The 20017-nt window shown below is 42.0% G+C and overlaps 1 long non-coding RNA gene across 1 annotated transcript; it reads left to right on the top strand.

The window, feature by feature from the left end:
- Positions 1–13837: 13837 nt before the first annotated feature.
- Positions 13838–15691, top strand: LOC134470663 (uncharacterized). The gene is made up of 2 exons (XR_010039694.1): positions 13838–14558; positions 15502–15691. It is a non-coding gene; the product is annotated as an uncharacterized LOC134470663 (long non-coding RNA).
- Positions 15692–20017: the final 4326 nt, after the last annotated feature.

Genomic DNA, 20017 nt, shown 5'->3' on the forward strand with positions numbered 1-20017 from the left:
TGGTATGAGAGTAAAGGGTGTTAAATGTGTGTGTGGAGTCAGTATAGATGTTTATGATTGTATCTTCAGTTAGCATGAGGGCCCATGGGAGGGCAATTTTGTATTTTTTGCTCAAAGGTGGGGAAGGGGGTGTCACCTCTATATTGTGTCACCTTGTTTTGAGAGGTAGGCTACTGCTTGGAAGGAAGTGTGTGTGTGTGTGTGTGTGTGTGTGTGTGTGTGTGTTATAATCCCCACAGCATTATGATCTTGAGAGGTAGAAAGCTTGGGTTGGGTTAGGGAGAGTGAGGGCTGGGGTGTTTGTGGGGGTTTTTTTTGTCTTTTTTTCGGTACCAGGGATCAAACTCATGACTGCCTACTTGCAAGGCAGGCGCTTATGCCGCTGAGCTAAATCCCCAGCCCCCGGGCTGGGGTGTTTGAAAGGGGCTTTTGAAAATGAGTGTATAGGAGATGAGAGGCTCTGATAGGGACCCTTCAGATGTCTTTTTTTTTTTTTTATCGGTACCAGGGATCGAACTCATGACCGCCTGCTTACAAGGCAGGTACTTATGCCGCTGAGCTAAATCCCCAGCCCCCTTCAGATGTCTTGTAGAGAGGTTGGGCTAGTGTAGCAAAGTTAGGAATCCAGAAATGAAAGAAGTTTGTTAAACCCACAAAACATAAATCTTGTTGTTTTGTAGTTGGCACCTAGAGATCACAGAGACGGGCTTTGTGGTTTGAGGTTACAGAGCAGGTGGTGGGGATGAAGGTGAAATCCAGGTATTTAACCTTTGGTGAAACTTTGGGGTTAGAAGTTACTGTTGGAGAGTTGTTTCTTGGATCTGGTACCAAGTTGGAAAGATGTAGCTAAACCCCAGGCTAGCAGAGCCTATCACTAAGCATAAGATTAAGCCTTCTTGACTCTGAGTCTTCTGATGAATGTAATGTGTTACTGGCCCCACAGATCATTGTATACACCTGATAAACAGTGGCTGCTTTGGGAGTGGAGGGAGTCAGGTCCAGAGACATTGACTTGCTGGCCATTGCTGAAATACTATACTTGTCTCTGTTTTTTATTTTTCTCGCCGCATTCTTGAGACTGATAATGAGGACTCTTGGCTAGAGTTTCCGATACTTGATGCCCAACATGACCATGATATAGGGGAATGAAACTCCCGACCTACTATGTGTCCAGTACGAGTTGTGTTCTCTAAAATTGAAGAATGAATTTTGGGAACAGTGGAGGTTAAGAGTGGAATATATTTATTGGAAGAAAGAAAGCTGTCAGAGAGACAGAAGGGGTCCCGCGTGAGTTGCCAAAGACTCTTGTCTTTTCTAGGGACTTTTATAGAGTAAAATCATGAGGTTAGATGGGTCAAAGGTAGGGAAAAAGGGGAACTTGCAAGGTGGACATGACGTAGGACAGAACTGTGGTCAACCAATAAGATTAATTGCTCAGGCCGAGCATTTAGCTCAGCTGCATTAGCGCCTGCCTTGCAAGCTCGAGGTCATGAGATCAAACCCCCGTTACAAAAAAAGATAAGATTAACTGCTCAGGTAAAAGTGATTAAATTAGGCATAAATGGGAGAGCAAGTCACACAGTAAGCAAGGATGCTTAGCAGCAGGGACCCTTCCCATTGTGGGTGGGATGCCAACTCCTGACTTCCTCAGGGTGATGGAGAACTATTGGGACTGTGGGTCCTTAGGATGTGGTTGTATTTGCTTTGCCTTTTGTTTTGAGATCTGGCCCACAGCAGGAGGTGATGGTCTCTTCCAAAGCTGCAAGGTATCTCAACTTCTGCTCTGGCTCCTCTAAGGGCTCTGCCCTGTCTGACTGCCTATAATATTTTTAAGTAACTCAACTGCCTGTAACAACCAGAACACATGACCTTCAAGCCACAACAACCACTCTCAAGGTGCTGACAATCCACTGGACCTTGTTAGAGTTATCTGGAGCAATAGAGAAATGAAAAGTAAGAAAAGAACAGGTTTATCGAGGACGTGGAAAGGAGCACACAACCCATGGTGGTTGGGCTGTCTCCTGTGACCAGATACAGAGAGACAGAGGGTTATATGACCCCTGATCCGAAGGGGCAGATATTGATGATGTGTGAGGAACTGACTGGAATTCTCTTTGCACACAAACAGGAAAGGAAGTTGCGATTAGGGCTGGAGAAGAAAGAGGAGGTGGTAACTGTTACTGCTTTGGTCTTCCATTATATTAGACCACCGCCATAATTGTATAGTAATTTATACTTGGGCAAAACCTTTTACTTTATATGGCCAAATTAAAACATTTTACTAATTATACAATTAGCAAACAATTCTGTTGTAGGAGGCTGTTTTTCAAAGGTAACTATGGGGCAATCATATTCTTTATGGGCTGAAGAGAAAGAATTTAGGCGATTGATTATGAAGCTGTTAAATGATGCAGACATCAAAGTCCCATCAAAACATATTTTTAAATTACTCCATCAGGTACCTATTCTATCCTTCCTTTCCCAAACTAGACAAACTCAATATGAGAGTTTGAGATAAAATAGGTGAGAGGTTTTTTTTTTTTTTTTTTTGGTACCAGGGACCGAACTCACAACTTCACACTTATCAGGTAGGAGTTTATGCTGCTGAGCTAAATCCCTGGCCCTTCGGTGAGAGTTTTTATGTAATTACAATCAAAGATAAAACAATAAAAATCCACCCCAAAACCATAGCCACATACAACTTGGTGAAAATGGCCCTCTAGGGCTGGGGGTTTAGCTCAGCGGCATAAGCGCCTGCGTTGAAAGCAGGCAGTCGTGAGTTCGATCCCTGGTACCGATAAAAAGGAAAAAGACAAAAAAAAAAAAACAAAAACAACAACAACAAAAAAAACGAAAATGGCCCTCTCATCATTGCAATATAACCTAGAAAATGAGGCAGACCAACAGGCAGTTACTGTTACAGTCCACTCTATCTGTGTTGACAAAATGATTATGAATGAGGCAAATAAAATGGAAAAGAGCCCTGACATAAGCATAACAAAAAGCCAGACCACCATGACAATAAGACTCCCAATGGGTTGCTAAAGAAAAATGAAGCATGTTTTTAAAATATGGGTTATCAAATATATTCACTTTTGTAAGCTATTTGTAATGAAATCTGAAACTTTTCCAATTTACCCACCCACTCAGATTGGCTCTCTGCACCCCATTTCGAAAACAATGCTTCTGCTGCTGTGCATCTTATAAGACCCTCCTCCCTCATACCAAGGACTCAGATTAGAAATGATCCTCCTCTGTCCCCTCCCCCAAGGAAGCCAAAGCATTGTGACAAAGAGACTTTTTTTTTTTTTTTTTGTATTTTTACTGGTACCAGGGATCAAACTCAGGACCACAGGCTAGCAAGGCAGGCACTTATGCCACTGAGCTAAATCCCCAGCCCCAATGACAGAGACTTTATCTACAGGCATTATGCTTCCCAACCATCTTCCCAACAGATCTGGAAGACCCAGCTTGTAAACACAATATGTACACAACTTTTAACCTTTTTCTCTTGAAAGAATCTAGGCAGAGCATGCTTGGTAATGGAGTCCAGAGTCCATATACTCTTGATTGCTTACATTATATAATTCAAGGCTTCCAAATGGTGCCAGGTGATGTAACCCATCTTGCTCACATGTCTATCATCAGCACAATTTCTACATTTTGAGTCACATTTAAAGACACTCATTTCAGAGCAAGCTTAGAATAATCAAGATAGCGAGGATAAAAACTGACAAGTTATTACTCAGGAAATATTATCTGGCATGAGCAGATATGCTCATTTCAAGGTTTAAGCAGCTGCAGACCCTTTCTTTTCACACAGTACAAAGAACTACTATGCTGAGCATGGATATCTGTCCCAGAAAATAGTACACCCAGTAAGTCATTTATCCAGATACTCTCAGATCCTACAGAATTGTAGCTAGATTGCAAGAAGCTATAAATAAACAGATTTCAGGGACTGGGGATTTAGCTCAGCGGCATAAGCACCTGCCTTGCAAGCAGGCGGTCGTGAGTTCGATCCCCGGTACCGATAAAAATGAAAAAGACAAAAAAAAAATATTTCTCATGACAATGCAGCTAAAATACTCCTGTGTCAATTAGCATATGAGAAAGCCAGTGAGAAGAATAAACAAGCTTTAGCTTTAGTGCTTCTACTAAAGACTTACCTACAAGCATGCCAAAATAGTGGATCTACCACTCATACTTCCACAATCATGGCACAGGCTGTATCCCAACATCTTGCCCACCAGGCTGATATGATCAAATGTTTTAATGGTAGCAATCAGGGACACACTCACGGACTCTGCCCAGAGCCTATAAAGATACCAGCATCCTCAGCTATACATATTGTGCTCAGGATATTACTGCTATTACTAGACTAAGCTCAAATTTACTGTGTAATCTATGCCCACATTGCATGAAAGGTTTTTATTGGGCAAAAGACTGTAGGTCTAGATTTCAGATGGATGGAGCAACCCTGCGTCAGGGAACTATGTATACCAGTACTAGAACAAAGTTACTGTGTAATCTGTGCCCACATTGCATGAAAGATTTTCACTGAGCAAAAGACTGTAGGTCTAGATTTCATAAGGATGGCACAACCCTACTTCAGGAAAATGGAAAGTTGGCCCTTCCCTGGCTAGGCATAAATCCAGGGGACAGTATAAACAGCGTCCTGCTACCCCAGGCACAGTTGAACCAGTTGCATCTGGTCCAAACCAAACAAACATCAGTTGCTCTGCTGGGATAAGTACAAGGGGTAATATGAAATGCCTCCTGCAAGGAACCACCCAAAGTGCAACATTAGATTTATCAGAAACTTCCCATGTTCATTTATTGGGGTTGGGGAACCAGTTTTAATTCCCACTAGAATCTATGGGCCATTGCCAGAAGGGACCATGGGATTAGTTATTGGAAAATCAAGCTCAATTACTTAAGGATTTACTGTTATTCCTACTGTAATAAATAGTGATTGTCATCAAGAAATATCAGTTGCTATGTGTTGGGCGCAGGCACTCAACATACCATACCCCACCCAGGACTAAGGACCATGCCAGCTTCCGCAATGCGCTACGTCCCTCTTTAAACTAGCCAACCCGTGCGCACTTCGTGCTCACTCCGTACTCTGTGGCAACTCCTGATTGGCCACAGCTGGATATAGTAGCCAGAGCCTGCGTCCTATTCCCGCCCTGCTTCCTCGTGGCAGCCTGTGATTGGTCACGGCCAAATATATAAACCAGAGCCCGCGTAAATAAACCAGCAGTTAACTGTCGCCCACAAGAGCGTCTCCTGTCTCATTGGGGAGCCGCGCCGGTCAGCTATGTGTTTCACTGATGTGGGTGATTGAATCCAGTGATCTGATTGCTTAGATTTTATTCTGTCCCACAATCAACTCCTCTTCTGCTCTCTACCCCACACACAAATCTGATAAAGATAAGCACCTGAGCAGGGAAATTTATTTTTCTCAGGATAGTACTACTCAGAGACCTACTTGCACTATTAAATTAAATGGAAAATCCTTTACCGGACTGATAGATACAGGCGCTGATGTCACCGTAGTCAACAGCCAATCTTGATCATCTGCTTGGCTGACTAGATCTGCCTCCACAGTGCTGATAGGCTTAGGCTCCCCTCAATCGGTATTGCAGACTGCTATGCCAATTCCATATGTTGGCCCTGATGGGCAGACAGGCATCATAAGCCTATCATAGCACCCATTCCCATCAACTTATGGGGCAGAGACCTTATGGAAGAGTGGGGCGCTATCCTAGTTACTTCTGCCCCTCAGAAGAGCATATCACCCACTAACAAGAGGAAGGCTAAAATAGAATGTCAAGAAAACAAAGGTTTGAGTGAGAAATTACAGAGACTATTAGAAAATATCCCATGGTTTTGGATAGGAAGAACCACTATAGTGAAAATGGCCATACCTCCAAAACTGTTATACAGATTCACTGCAATCCCAATCAAAATTCCAATAGCATATCTTACAGAATTAGAGAAAAAAATCCTAAAATTCATCTGGAATCAGAAGAGGCTGAGAATAGCAAAGGCAATCCTGGGCAACAAAGAAGACAGGAAGCATCACAACCCCTAACTTGAAATTATACTATAAAACTACTGTGATAAAAAATAAAAATAAAACAATGTGGTACTGACAAAAAAAAAAAAAAAAGACCTGAAGATGAATGGAATAGATTTGAAGATGCAGAAATAACTTCAGACACACTAAGCTACTTTAGCTTTGACAAAGGTGCCAAACACATTCACTGGAAGAAAGATAGCCTCTTTAATAAATGGTGTTGGAAAAACTGGCCTTCCACATGCCAAAGATTAAAACTGGACCCATATCTTTCACCATCTACTAAACCAAAATCAGAATGGGTTAAAGATCTTAATATTAAAACAGAAACATTAAATCTACTGGAAGACAAGTAGGTAAAACTCTTGAAGACATTGGTGTAGGCAAAGGCTTTATGAATAAAACCCAGATTGCACAGAATTTATTGCAAAGAATCAACAAATGGGGTCTCATCCTATTGAAAATATTTCGCACAGCAAAAGGAACCACCAACAGTGTGAAGAGACAACCCACTTTGTGGGAGAAAATGTTTTCCAGCTGTACCTCAGATAAAGGATTACTATCAAGAGCATATGAAGAACTCAAAAATATCAGTCCTCCCAGATTTAAAGACCCAGTGTAAAAATGGGGATCTGAGTTGGACACACACTTCTCAGATGAAGAAGCACAAACAACAAATAAATATGTGAAAAAATGTTCAACAGCACTGTCATTCAAGAGATGCAAACTAAAACAACACTGAGATTTCACTTTACCCCCAAAAGAATGGCTAGTATTAAGAAATCAACTCTTTTTTTTTTTTTTTGGTCTTTTTCTTTTTTATCGGTACCAGGGATCAAACTCACGACTGCCTGCTTGCAAGGCAGGCGCTTATGCCGCTGAGCTAACTCCCCAGCTCCAAGAAATCAACTAATAACAAATGCTGGAGGGGCTATGGGGAAAAAGAAACCCTTCTCCATTGTTGGTGGGAATGTAGACTGGTGAAACCACTGTGGAAATCAGTGTGGAGATTCCTCAAAAAACTAGGATTGGAGGTCTCATTCACCCCGGCTATTCCCCTTCTGGGTATCTTCCCAAAAGTATTAAAAATATCATAGCACAGTGTTATATGCACACCAATGTTTATAGCAGCACAGTTTATAATAGCCAGATCTTGGAAACAACCTAAATGCCCATGAAAAAGATGTGATACTTCTATACAGTGGAATACTAGTCAGCCATAAAGTATGATAAACTGGACATTTTTATAGGTAAATGGATGCGCCTTGAGAACATACTTATTAGTGAAATAAATATGTCATGCATGTATAAACATCATATTGTCCAGAGAGAATGACTTTGACCAAAGCAATGACTCAGGCCACACCTGCCTTTACTCTAACTAATCCACTGTGAGCCATTTTGAGTTGACTTTTGGATGTCTTAAGAAATTTTTGATGTGCTTTAAGGTTTTTTGCATGTGGATATCCAGTTGTTCCAGTATATTTATTGAAGGTACAATCCTTTCTTCACTTCATTGCTTTTACATCTTTGCCAGAAATCAATTGTCTGTTATGTGGATATCTATTTTGGGACTTCATATTGATACTTTGGTGGTTTGTCTATCTTGATATCAATGCCATTTTGTCATGACTGATATAACTTATTGATAAGTTGTGGGGTTGGGGAGGGTTGGAGCTCTAATTTTGTTCCTTTATCAAAGTTGTTTAGACTATTCTGAGGCTTTTCTATTTTGACATAAATGTAAGAATTAAAATGTTAATCTTTGTGAAAAATGATGTTAGCATTTTGATAAATGATTGTTTTGTGATCTTTATAATTTTTTCTATTCATTTTTGAATAGAACTGAAATTTATTCTTTTATTCTTTTTTTTTCCATTAAGAACACTTTATTTGTTACAATTATGCCAAGTTTTGGAAATTGATAAACAATTCTTAATGTTACAGGCAGCTGAGTTAGTTAAGATATACAGGCAACCATACCGTGATATAGAGGAATGAAACTCCTGACCTTCTAAGCATGATATGAGTTTATGTACTTTTTTTTTATTAAAGAGAAAAAGAAAAAAAAAACAGAAATAGGGTACAAGTTATACAGAATTTCTGAAAAAATAAACTATAGGAAATCACTAGTTAATAGATTACATATTGTTTCTTAGAAATAGTTGTTCAAGTTACAAAATTAAAGCATATAAAGTGGACTTTCAAACAGTGAGACTGCAAACAGTTTTGTTTAATGATCCAACAAAACTCAGTAATATGGTTATCTATCTTTTTTTTTTTTTTTTTTTTTTTTGTCTTTTTCGTTTTTATCGGTACCAGGGATTGAACTCACGACTGCCTGCTTGCAAGGCAGGTGCTTATGCCGCTGAGCTAAACCCCCAGCCCCCAGTTATCTATCTTATACACTTAAATATATATGCGGTTATATTCTTTAGAGCACTTTCTTTTCCTTTCTTTTGTACAATGACACATTTTGGGTTTTATTACTCCCACAGTTCTTATTACTTTTTTTTGAAGAGAGTAAAACCAAATGTGACATAACAGAACAGAGTCAGTCAAATCAGAAGGATGAACATAATAGATAATGTAAAAACAAAATACTAAGTGATCAACAATGGTTACCATACTGCCTCTTGCTATCTTAAAAAGAATTGCCTATATCATCAGTTATAATAAAATTGAACAAAACAGTAAAGAATAAAACCAAAACATTGGAGACATTACAGGGCTTTAAAAGAAGATAATAGTCAACCGGAATGGGTGTCATAATGAATCTTATTGTCTTTACAGTTGTTGCTTGTACTTTCGAACTTGGTACTATCAAGCAAAGCAGAATAGAGGAAGATCAGTCAAAACAAGATGGTGAGGGCTATACAGGGTTTCAAATCAAGTTAATAGGAAATCAAAGTGGGTTACTATAATGTATCCTGCTTTTTTTATTTTTCCCTTAATTAAAAAAAAAGGAGACTGAGATAAAAGAGGGCATAACAACAAAACAGCGCAGGTCAAAACATAACCATTTAAGCAAAATAGTGTTTCACCACAAGACATCCCGACATAAAAGTAGTTACCATAGTATCTCTTTCCTTGAAATCTTTGAGTATAACTTCGTATACTGTAGCACCAAACATATCAAGACAACGTAAAACCATTCAAGAGAATGACAGTATTACAGGGTATTTAGAGCCATTTTTATTCTTAATTTTTTAAGGAAAGACTAGGATATTTCATAACTTTCTTCTTTTCTAGTAAATGTACTTGGTGTTAAAAAAAAGTGAAAAGAAAAGAACTTAACAGGCTTGTACACTTCTGGCTGAGCCTTTAATAAAACAAGGTAGATCTGGAATTGGATATGAGTCAAATTTATAGCAGGGGCCATTGGCACTTCTCTGCCTATTTCTGCACTTCCAATTCAGTGGAAAACTACAGAGCAAAACTGGGTTCCTCAATGGCCCCCAATTCAGGAGAAGTTAAGATCTTACTGACATTCGTAGAAGAGCAGCTACACATAGGTCACCTTGAGCCACCTGTTAGCCTACGGAATACTCCTGTGTTTGTAATTCCAAAAAAGATCAGGCAAGTGGAGATTAATACAAGACTTGAGAGCTGTAAATGCTTGCATGTCACCAATGGGGGAGTTACAACCTGGTCTACCTAGTGTTACTATAATCCCACAGTACTGACCTATGATTGTTAATTGATCTTAAAGACTGCTTTTTCTTTCTTTCTTTCTTTTCTTTTTTTTTTGTCTTTTTCATTTTTATTGGTACCAGGGGTTGAACTCACAATCACCTGCTTGCAAAGCAGGTGCAAAGACTGATTTTTCAACATCCCACTCTCCCTGCAGGATAGAACTTTTTTTTTCTTTTTCAGTACCTAGCATTAATCTTCATGAGCCAGCCAACGTTTCCCTAGTGAATGACAAAGAATGACCTATTGTAGCACAAGCTTTGAAAAGATGGAGAATTCAATTCTCTCAAGCTTCTATTATCCACTCTATAGATGACATCTTACTTGCTATGTCCTCTAAAGCTAACTTACTGATGCTACTTGAAGTCAAAAGAGTTTTACTTGCTTTTGGCCTTTGGCTCACACCTGACAAAGTACAAATGAAAAGTCCTTACAGTTATTTGGGCGTTATTGTTTCTGAGAAGGTAATTAAACCACAAAAAGATTCAGATAAGGATAGATAATCTACAAACTTTAAATGATTTCCAAAAACTGTTAGGAGATATTAATTAGCTTAGGCCCAAATTAGGGATAGCAATCCTTGAGTTACAAAATCTATATAACATTCTTCAAGGCAATAATGATTTAAATTCTCCCCAGCAACTCACAGAAGTGGCCAAACAAGAACTGAAATTAGGCAATGTTTTAGAGTTGATATTATTCAACCTCTTTATCCATTCATGTTACAGATATCTCATTCTCCTACAGGAATGTTAGGACAGTGGATTAATAAGCAAAAATAGTGGTCATGGGAAGAAATAGAGCATGTCAGCTGTCTGGACATGATCTGGCTGTCATTGTAGTACGACTAGATCCTCAACAGACAGACATCACTCCAAACTGCCCTATTCTGGCACTGGCTCAGTTCCCTAGCTGACTCTTTTATTCTCCCAAAGGTCACTCATTTCAAAAGTCATTGACAGGGGCTCCTACTTACCTTACAGATGGTTCTTCTAAGGGGAAAGCAGCTTCTGGAGCTGCTCCTTCCAGCGGTCCTTCCTATGAAGGGGGATTCAGCATAGTGCTCAGAAATCAAGGCTATTCTGTATGATTTAGAACAGTTTGCAGATCAATCCCTTACTATTTTAAGTGACTCCCCCTTACGCAGTATATCTAACCCAGAAGATTGAAGCTACTTCTGTTTGCTCCACCATGGAGCCTACTTTATTACAACTACGTTTAAAACTATAGAAAGCTATGCTTAATGAACTGCTCCATTCTTTATTGATCATATTAGAGCCCCTTCTAATCTCCCAGGTCTTAACATCAAAAAGTAGATGCTCTTGTCAACCTGATTTCCACTTTTAACAAAGCGAAACAATTCCATGAGTTCTTCATCAAAATTCTAGAGCTCGCCAAAAGGAATTTAAAGTTACCAGAACTCAAGCTAGACAGACAGTGATGTCACGTCCTTCCTGGCAGCTCATTCCAAGGCCTGTTCTTCAACAGGGCTGCAATCCTAGAGGTCTTAGAACCAATCAGTTATGGAAAATGCATATGACCCATATAGCCTCTTTTAACAAACTTAAGTGTATTCATGTCACTAGAGATACCTCTAGATTCATATTTGAGAGATACTCCAATACGATCCATGCCACCTGTTATTCAGGCAAACAAAGCCAACATGTCATACAGCACTGTGATTGAACTCATGACTGCCTGCTTGCAAGGCAGGCACTTATGCTGCTAAGCTAAATCCCCAGCCCCAAGATCATCTACAATTTCATGAGTCATCTCAGGATTATATTACAGATCAAAATACTTCTAATAATAAGATTATCTATGCCCTCGAGTTTGAGTCTCCTGATGAATTGTAATCCTTTACCAGCCCCAGTATATACAGCTATCACTGTATATACTGAATAAATAGTGGTTGCTTTGGGAGTGAGGAGGTAGGATCTAGACACATTGACTTCCAGACCATTGTTGGAATACTGTAATTGTCTCTGTTTTGTTTTTTTTTTTTTTTGAGACCAACAATTAGGACTCGTAGCCAGCTTTTCTTGGGTGGATTCCCAATAACCTTGCTCTAATTCTCTACTGTGAAACACTGTTTACCTCTCATGGGAGTTTTTCACTGTTGATGATTTTGTAGCCCTTCATACTAGATATTAATCTGGATCACTCCATCAGTCTCATGTAGCTTCATGAGGTTCTTCAAGTCCTAAATGTGCAGCCAAATTCCCCGTCATGCTCTCAAAAATCAATTTGGCTGACAAGGAATGTCCTAGTGGGTTAGTCATCTTACCTGTGGCCACCAGCCCTTCAATGAGATGTGGTTTTCCCTCAGCTGATCAATATCTCTTGCTGCCTTGTCCCTCCCCACTTTTTCCCTGTTGCTTCTCAGGAGGCAGAACCGACCCCCTTTAAGGGGAGATGAGGTCTCAGTATGAGGTCTCAGTAGGTCTCTCAGCCTGCTCACTTCCTTGGCCTCAGAGACAGAGACAGAGTCCAAGTATTAACGCACCCAGAGTCCTTTTGCAACTTAATTCTTCTGGCCCAACTCATCCTCCCACTGCTCTTGAACACACGCTTGCGGGCACGCTGTAGCTGCCACCGTTAGCAAAATTTGAAGAGCCGTGTCTCGTTAGGAAATAGATTGACGCTATCCCATCAGAGAAGCAACCCTAGCTTAGATCTTTGTGTATGAAGCCTGGAGGTGAGAGGAAGATCAGGGAATTGTGACTTTGTGTTACTATTTGTGCACCCTGATGGTGATGAAAACGGTTATTCTGGATTAGATAGGTTCCTAGTTTGGACTGACTTGTAGAGGGAAGCCTTATCATGGAGGCGACCTTAGCAACAACCAGCAACTGTGATTGTAGAGCAGCAGGAGGAGGAAGAGGAGGGTTCCCGGGAAATCCATGACAACTGAATCTCTCCAGGTTTCTCCACGCAGGATTTTCCATTGGAGTTTCTATGAACCAAGCAGGATGGAGGTAACTACCCACCAGTCTTTCCAAAGTGACCACCAAGCTAGAGATACTGGCTGTGCACTGACAGGGGGCTTGGACTGGGTCTTGGGTGTGTCTGCTTCCCCAGCCCTTCCAGTAATAAAGACTCGCCCACCCACGCCCAGACGAAAATGAGTGCAGGGAGTTGATCGTGCTCTCTAGAGAAGGGTTCCCCAAAAAGTTTATGCCTCTTTCCCTGTTGTAGCTTGGCATGACTGACGCCATCTTGAGCTCTGCATTTAACTAGTGCCCTGCATTTGACCCAGAAAAATGGAAAATTACTCAAAGTGTAAGTCCCATGAGAAAAGCAGAATGAGCTGCACCCACAGGAGAAAAATTAACCTGTTCAACAAAGAAGCAGGATACGGTGTCAACCAAAAATCAATGTAAGATTTTAGCTAAATTGTTTCCAACAGGATGTCTTTTTGTGGTTCTGTGTTTTAAAAGCTTTGTAACTTTCCAGTTCAGTGCCACTGGGCGAGGCTCTGAAACAAGGCTTCACAAGAATGGTCGCTGAGCTCAGCTAATTAAATTCCAAATTTATCAATTTGACTGCTTGGATTCCTATACTGTTAAGGAACCCACTTCATTCCCCACCCCAAGGACAAGAACACTGGGCACACTCACTATTGCTCTGGGCCTCCTGTCTCCCATATGCAAAAAAAAAAAAAACCGGACCACCCTACCCTAGACAATGGCGCAAAGCAGGCCTAAGTGACACAGGTGGGGGTGGTAGCACCTCACTGTTACACAACCACAGCAATGACTCCACCCAGGGCTCCAGGGTACCTGGCCCAACATGCAGGCTTTCTCGGGGACGGAACTCATCGAGCCCGGTGTGGTGCGCAGACCTTTGTCCCCGGGTCGGTGCCACCTTTCCCGGGCGGGAGCGAGTGCACGGGCGGCCTCGGGGTCTCCCACCGCGGGAAAGAGGGGCGAGGCGCATTACACCAGGGGGTACACCAGTTTGAAGAGCCGCGTCCGGGAGCTTGCAAGACTCACTGCGGCCTGCACTGGTGGAGGCGCCAGGCGGGAGGCTAGAAGGCTTCCCACCCCGCGGGCACAATTGTCTTAAAGGGGCAGGGACTCGGATCCGCAGCTACCTGGGGCCCAGACTCGGTCTCCTGCTCCGACCCCCTTTAAGGGGAGATGAGGTCTCAGTATGAGGTCCCAGTAGGTCTCTCAGCCTGCTCACTTCCTTGGCCTCAGAGACACAGACAGAGTCCAAGTATTAATGCACTCAGAGTCCTTTTGCAACCTAATTCTTCTGGCCCACCTCATCCTCCCACTGCTCTTGAACACACGCTTGCGGGCACGCTGTAGCTGCCACCGTTAGCAAAATTTGAAGAGCCGTGTCTCGTAGCGTGCGAGCTCGCTGCTGCTGGGAAACGCCCGCTGCTATCCCCTTGACCCTGCCCTGTAACTGACCCTTGGAAAAAGCGCCCCCCTCCCAGCACAACTACTGCGCATGCTCTGAGCTGGACAGCTTAAAAATGGCTGTAGCTAGGACCCTGGCCCAATAGCGAAAAGCTAGGGACTAGCGCGAGGGAGTCCCCTCCAGAACCTCCGCGCGCCCCGGGGGCGCCAGCTTAGGCAGCCCCGCGAGATCGGCTGCGGGTACCGCCTCGCAGTCTCGGCTTTGCGCTCTCCTCCGGGGCAGCGCCCTGGACTGCACTTCCAGGGTAAAGACCCCCGCGCAGGGATGCAGGGGACTCCCACTGCTTCTCTTTTTTCTTTCCTGGGGTTTCCCCTAACGACTTTGGGGGCGGAATTAATCAGAGTCTTTGGTAAGTTACTGTGTTCATTTCAGTTTTGACGTTTTGGTTTTATACAAGATCTTGGTATGTATACAGTTCAGGCTGGCCTTGACCGCGTACGTAACCCAAGCCCGAGCTGGCCTCGAGCTCGCATAGATCCTCTCCATCAACCTCCCAAGTGCTGAGATTACAGGCGTGCACCACCATGCTGGGAACAGATTTGAAGGCTGAAAAACAGGGGACTCAAAGTGTGTTTTGCTTTTTGTTTTTTTGAAGGTTATTGGTGACAGTAGTGGAGGTTGGGATTGGAAATCCATAATGCATTTCCAAGGGCATTTATGTGGCGGAATCCCTAACAGGTGATTCATTTTGCAAATGAGAATTTGGATCTCCCTGAGAAACATATATGACACATCAAGCTTCCTTTTCTTTTTCTTATTTATTTTTGTCTAATATATTGTATATAATTATCTTTAAAGTAGTTGTTCAGATTACAAGATATAGACATGAAAAAATTATCAAACAAACAATGAGAGCACAAACTGCTTTTATATGAAGTGAATTTTCACAGCACTCATACTTTGAAGTTGAAAACATAAGACTTGGAAAGGAATAAAATTCTGGGTTTTGTTTTGTTTTGTCTTTTTTGAGACAGGGTCTCGCTATGCATGCAATTCAGGTTGGTTTTTGAAAGGGTTTTGGCCCAGGGCGGATACTGTAGCCGGTAAAGCCAAGGAGCTCCTATCTCCCCTACCCTTAGGAATCTACCTCTGGTGCCAAACTAAGACCCATGGGCTACCTGTGCATCCCTAATGTCCCCTTGGGTTCCACCCCAAGCCGAGGCTACTTATGTGCCTAACTCCACTTGTTCCACGGCCGGGGGTGGAGATGCCACACCCCAGGGGGTTGGGAGTGTCTCTCCCCCATTCTCAAAATAAAGGTCATTTATATTTCATACTTCTTATCTTTTCAGCTGCTGCCGGTCCTCCTCCCCCCACAGTTCTATCAGTCTTAAGCTCACTTTGTAGCCCATGCTGGTCTCAAACTCACAAAGATCCTCCTGCCTCAGCCTCCCACGTGCTGGGACTACAGGCATGTGCCACCACACCTGGCTCTAAAATTCTGTTATAGATGAAAATAAACAGCAATGGACTGCAGGTAAATTTGACTTAAGAACTATTTTTTAAAAACCTCTTTGTTGCTCAGATGGGGCTAAAAAGTGGCTATAGCATTGACTCTATATTGTTAGTTGTTTCCCCTCAATGTGGGGACAGGTAAGACAAACAGGACAGACTGACAACTGGGGCCATGGAAACAATAATTTGATCAGTGATGCTTTCAGAGTCACTCTCACAAATACAGTGGGTACAGAGCAAGTTGAGATCTGTCAAAATCTTGATGCAATCATTTGTGTTAACCTTACCAAAAGAAAAATAGAACTAGCAGGGCTCTTGCATACAACTACCTGATGAGTACAACCAAAGGGATGTTGTTAATGCCATGTTTTTCCTGAGCCAATTTAAGAATAATTTAGCAAGATTTCCAGCAAAAAATTCAGCTTCTTTTATTTCATATGGTAGTGCATTTTGTCTTCACCAGATTACATCCATCAAAGTCTGTGTTTATATTCCTGCTAGTTCAGATAACATATCATTTACTCTCTAAAGGTTTCCATCAAGAAGTTAAGTTATGTCTGACCCTACCCTCTCTTTAAACAGCTTAATGTGGAAATGGGCTTTAGGGTTCCTCATCATGGAGAAGGCTTCTCACAATAAGAGATAATTTGTTTTGTCTTATTAGACAAGGTCTAAAAAAAAAATCTATGTAATTCAGGCTTGTTTTGAACTCACAATATGTCCCAGGTTGGCCTTGAACACACAGGGATTCTCCTGCCTCAGCCTCCCAAGTGCTGAGATTACAAGTGTGCCATAACACCTAGCAAAGCCTTGTATCTGTAACTGTTTTTTTCAGTTTGTGTCTTTTGAATCAATTTTCCTTCCACTACATACTACCTGTAGACCATAATTCACACTCTTTTTTTTGTTTGTTTGTTTTTTTGAGACAAGGTCTTGCTATGCGGTTCAGGCTGGCCTTAAACTCACTTTGTAGCCTAGGCTGGTCTTGAACTTGCAACGAGGCCCTGCCTCAGTCTCCCGGGTGCTGGGATTATAGACGTGAGCCACCACGCCCAGCCATAATTCACACTCTTACCCAGCAATGATGGCTGCCTCTAGTAAGAGTTAACTTAAATATATGACCCTTCCTCTCCTGGTCCAGCAAAACCAATACCAAGGCCCCACTTCATCCCTTCTCAGAAGAAGTAACCAAAGATTGACCATGACATCCTGAGTCAATGAATTGACTTTGCTGAGTTGTTGGTGTGAGTGTGTGAGTAATCATGGTTATTTTACTGTTTCTTTAAAGGCCACATTGCAACTGAGTAATGAATCTGTAGTAGAAACTTGTAATCCATATGCAAGGATTATGAATACATTATTAGCCAATTTAACTACTTGTCATCTTTCAATGAAAAACATTTGTCTACCCCAATATAACATCAAAAGTCCCTGTCAAATACAGATATATATCTTGTTCCAACCCCCTTGATCACTAACTTTAATCTTCACATACTTGTTAATATACTCAGAATGTTTCTAACAATGCCAAAGACACTGTACCCTGATGAACAAAATATTTACTCAGCTTTCAAACAATATCTGGGTTTTCCCAAAACTGAGATGATGATACCACTTGACCTGATGAGAGTGTTACTTAGGGTGACTTGTCAAACCCTCACCTCACATTAAAATCAAATGTGAAGTTCCCTGCTGGTCTCTGTTGGCAGATTCCTCACGCAGAATTCACTCTGCTCTCTTACAGTAAATTAAGAAACTCTTCAACCTTCCTATATTGCTTGATGATTGGTGAATCTAACCACCTGCAGCATTGGGAATACTGATAACTGGGCAGCTGTAATTACAGCTTCTGCTACACTTTTCTGTAGCAGATGGCTACACACAGCAAACAGTGCACATTGAATGTAGCAAACTGTTCTGCTCGGAGCCATAGAGCAGAAAGAATGCGTCCTGAGAACAGTACAAGATGGAACCATCAGCTAATCTGATCAGTTTAGTTAAACAAACCAAACTCCAGTGTTTCTTCATCTTATCTGATGAGTGCTGAGATTAGCACCAGAATGCCTCTAGCTTGTTACATACCTGTACTTGATGTCCCTTGAGTAATCATTTTCTTAACTTGTCCTTTGCTCTCAATTCTTGATCTTTTGTCATGTTTTTCGGTCAGGGTTTCAGTATGGAATTCAGGCTGGGCCTGAACTTGTTTGTAGCCAGGGCTAGCCTTGAACTCACAATGATTCTCCTTCCTCAACCTCCCACGTGCTGCATTCTCAGGCATGGACCACCAAGCCAAGTTATTCCTGGTATTTTGAATAAAGGCTGAACTAACCTCATTCTGAGCTTGTTTTGCATCCTTTGGCATTGTCCCTCTGGTCTCTCAGTGCTCTTGCAATCTTGGACTCTGGGTAATTTGTTCATCTCCACTGTCCCAGGTGGGACTCTGCCACAGTCTCTCACATGCTGTGCATTGCATGGTAATTACCCCCTTTCTGAGAGAATTGCTTGGGTCCTTTCTGATGACAGCCCCAACAGGTTGCTTTCAGCCCCTTTTCTTCCCAGTGGCTCCTGAAGCCATGTGGGTTGACTTTCTGCCTTTTTCCTTGCATTTGGTGACTGAGACACTTTCAGACTCTCACTAGGTCTCTGTAAGAACCCTATAAAAGGGCAAAGCATCAGTTATTTTACAGATAACAAAGCAGGCTCAGAAAGCTTTGGGAGCTTGCTGAATCCTTTATTGGGATATTTCACCTACTGTCATGACAGGTTTTGTAGGGAAACAATCACAGGAATGTGGGTTTAGACCCCAAGGTGCCCTGGAGTACGATGAACAAAGCACGAACATCAAGATGAAGTGTGCTGGGCTGGGGATTTAGCTCAGCGGCATAAGCACCTGCCTTGCAAGCAGGCAGTCGTGAGTTCGATCCCTGGTACCGATTAAAAAAAAAAGATGAAGTGTGTTATGGCATCTATTAGACATCTCTGCCAAACCTCATGCAGTCACAGATGGGCTTCTAGGAGGTGATTAGGTGTGTGATGCTGGGATCAAGGATGTGATGCTGGGATTGATTCATGAGGTAAAGCTACAATTAAAGATGCTTTATTCTGGGGGTGAGTGTCACCTGCCCCAAGGGTGGGTAACCTGGATAAGATACAAGGGACAGATACAGGTTCACTGGTTGTGGCTTGCTGCTTTTGCTGCCTTCAGCCTGCCACGAACTATTTGTCCTCTGCAATGCCCCTCTGCCATGCTACCCTGCCTTGGAGCCAGCCAAATATGGGTTGAGACTACTATAAAACCATAAGCCAAATAAACCTTTTCTCCTTTATTTTTTTTGTCTTTGTTTGTTTTTTTGTTTTTTATCGGTACCAGGGATCGAACTCACGACTGCCTGCTTGCAAAGCAGACACTTATGCCACTGAGCTAAATCTCCAGCCCCCACCTTTTCTCCTTTAACTTTGGGTGTCAGGTATTTTGTCTCAGCAATAAGAAAACCAATCAAGACATACTGTGGTCCCATGGGAGGTCTCATTAGCAAGGATTAGTAAGAGAGGGTCTTCTTCTAGCACTGTAGTCTCATACTTGGTCTATTGGACCCAGAAGCTCTGAAATGGAATTGGATGAAAGGAGAATCCTGGTTTAGCCAAAGCCTAGTTCTAGGCTGGGATTCCTTGTGATCCTCTCATCACCTACTGGTGTGTGTCTATCTATCCTTCTCTCCCGGGGCTGGGGATTTAGCTCAGCGGCCTAAGCGCCTGCCTTGCAAGCAGGCAGTCGTGAGTTCGATCCCTGGTACCGATAAAAAATGAAAAAGACCAAAAAAAAAAAAAAAAAGATACATATCCTTCTCTCCCTCTTTAACCAGGCAATAAATTTCTCCCAAAGGCAGTGTAGAAGCTACTTTAATGCAGAGAAACTTTAAAAACTTGTATTTCTAATACTAAGCATATTTCTAACACTGTTCAAGAGTGAGACGCAGCCATGGTTAGAAAGCTACAAACTTGGGGCTGGGGATTTAGCTCAGCAGCATGAGCACCTGCCTTGCAAGTGTGTAGTTGTGAGTTCAGTCCCCGGTACCGATAAAAAAGAAAAAGACAAAAAAATAAAAATAAAAAAAAGAAAGCTACAAACTTAAGCCTTGACACTCTGGGTGCCAATTGCAAATTAAGTGAAGCTCAGCCAGGAAAAAATGTTTCTCTTACTTCCAAGTTCCAGAGAGTTATCACTGCAAGGACATCTCTGCCCGGTCTCAGACAATGATGGATTCTTCCTCTATGTCGTACAATAGTAACCTTGTTTAGTTGCTGTTTCTGTAAGAGTGAATTCTGCCTAGTAATTAATGACAGAGACATATG

The sequence above is a fragment of the Cavia porcellus genome, unplaced genomic scaffold, assembly GCF_034190915.1.
Source record: "Cavia porcellus strain 051 isolate PalLab524CR breed Dunkin Hartley unplaced genomic scaffold, mCavPor4.1 scaffold_16, whole genome shotgun sequence".
Classification (NCBI taxonomy): Eukaryota; Metazoa; Chordata; class Mammalia; order Rodentia; family Caviidae; genus Cavia; species Cavia porcellus.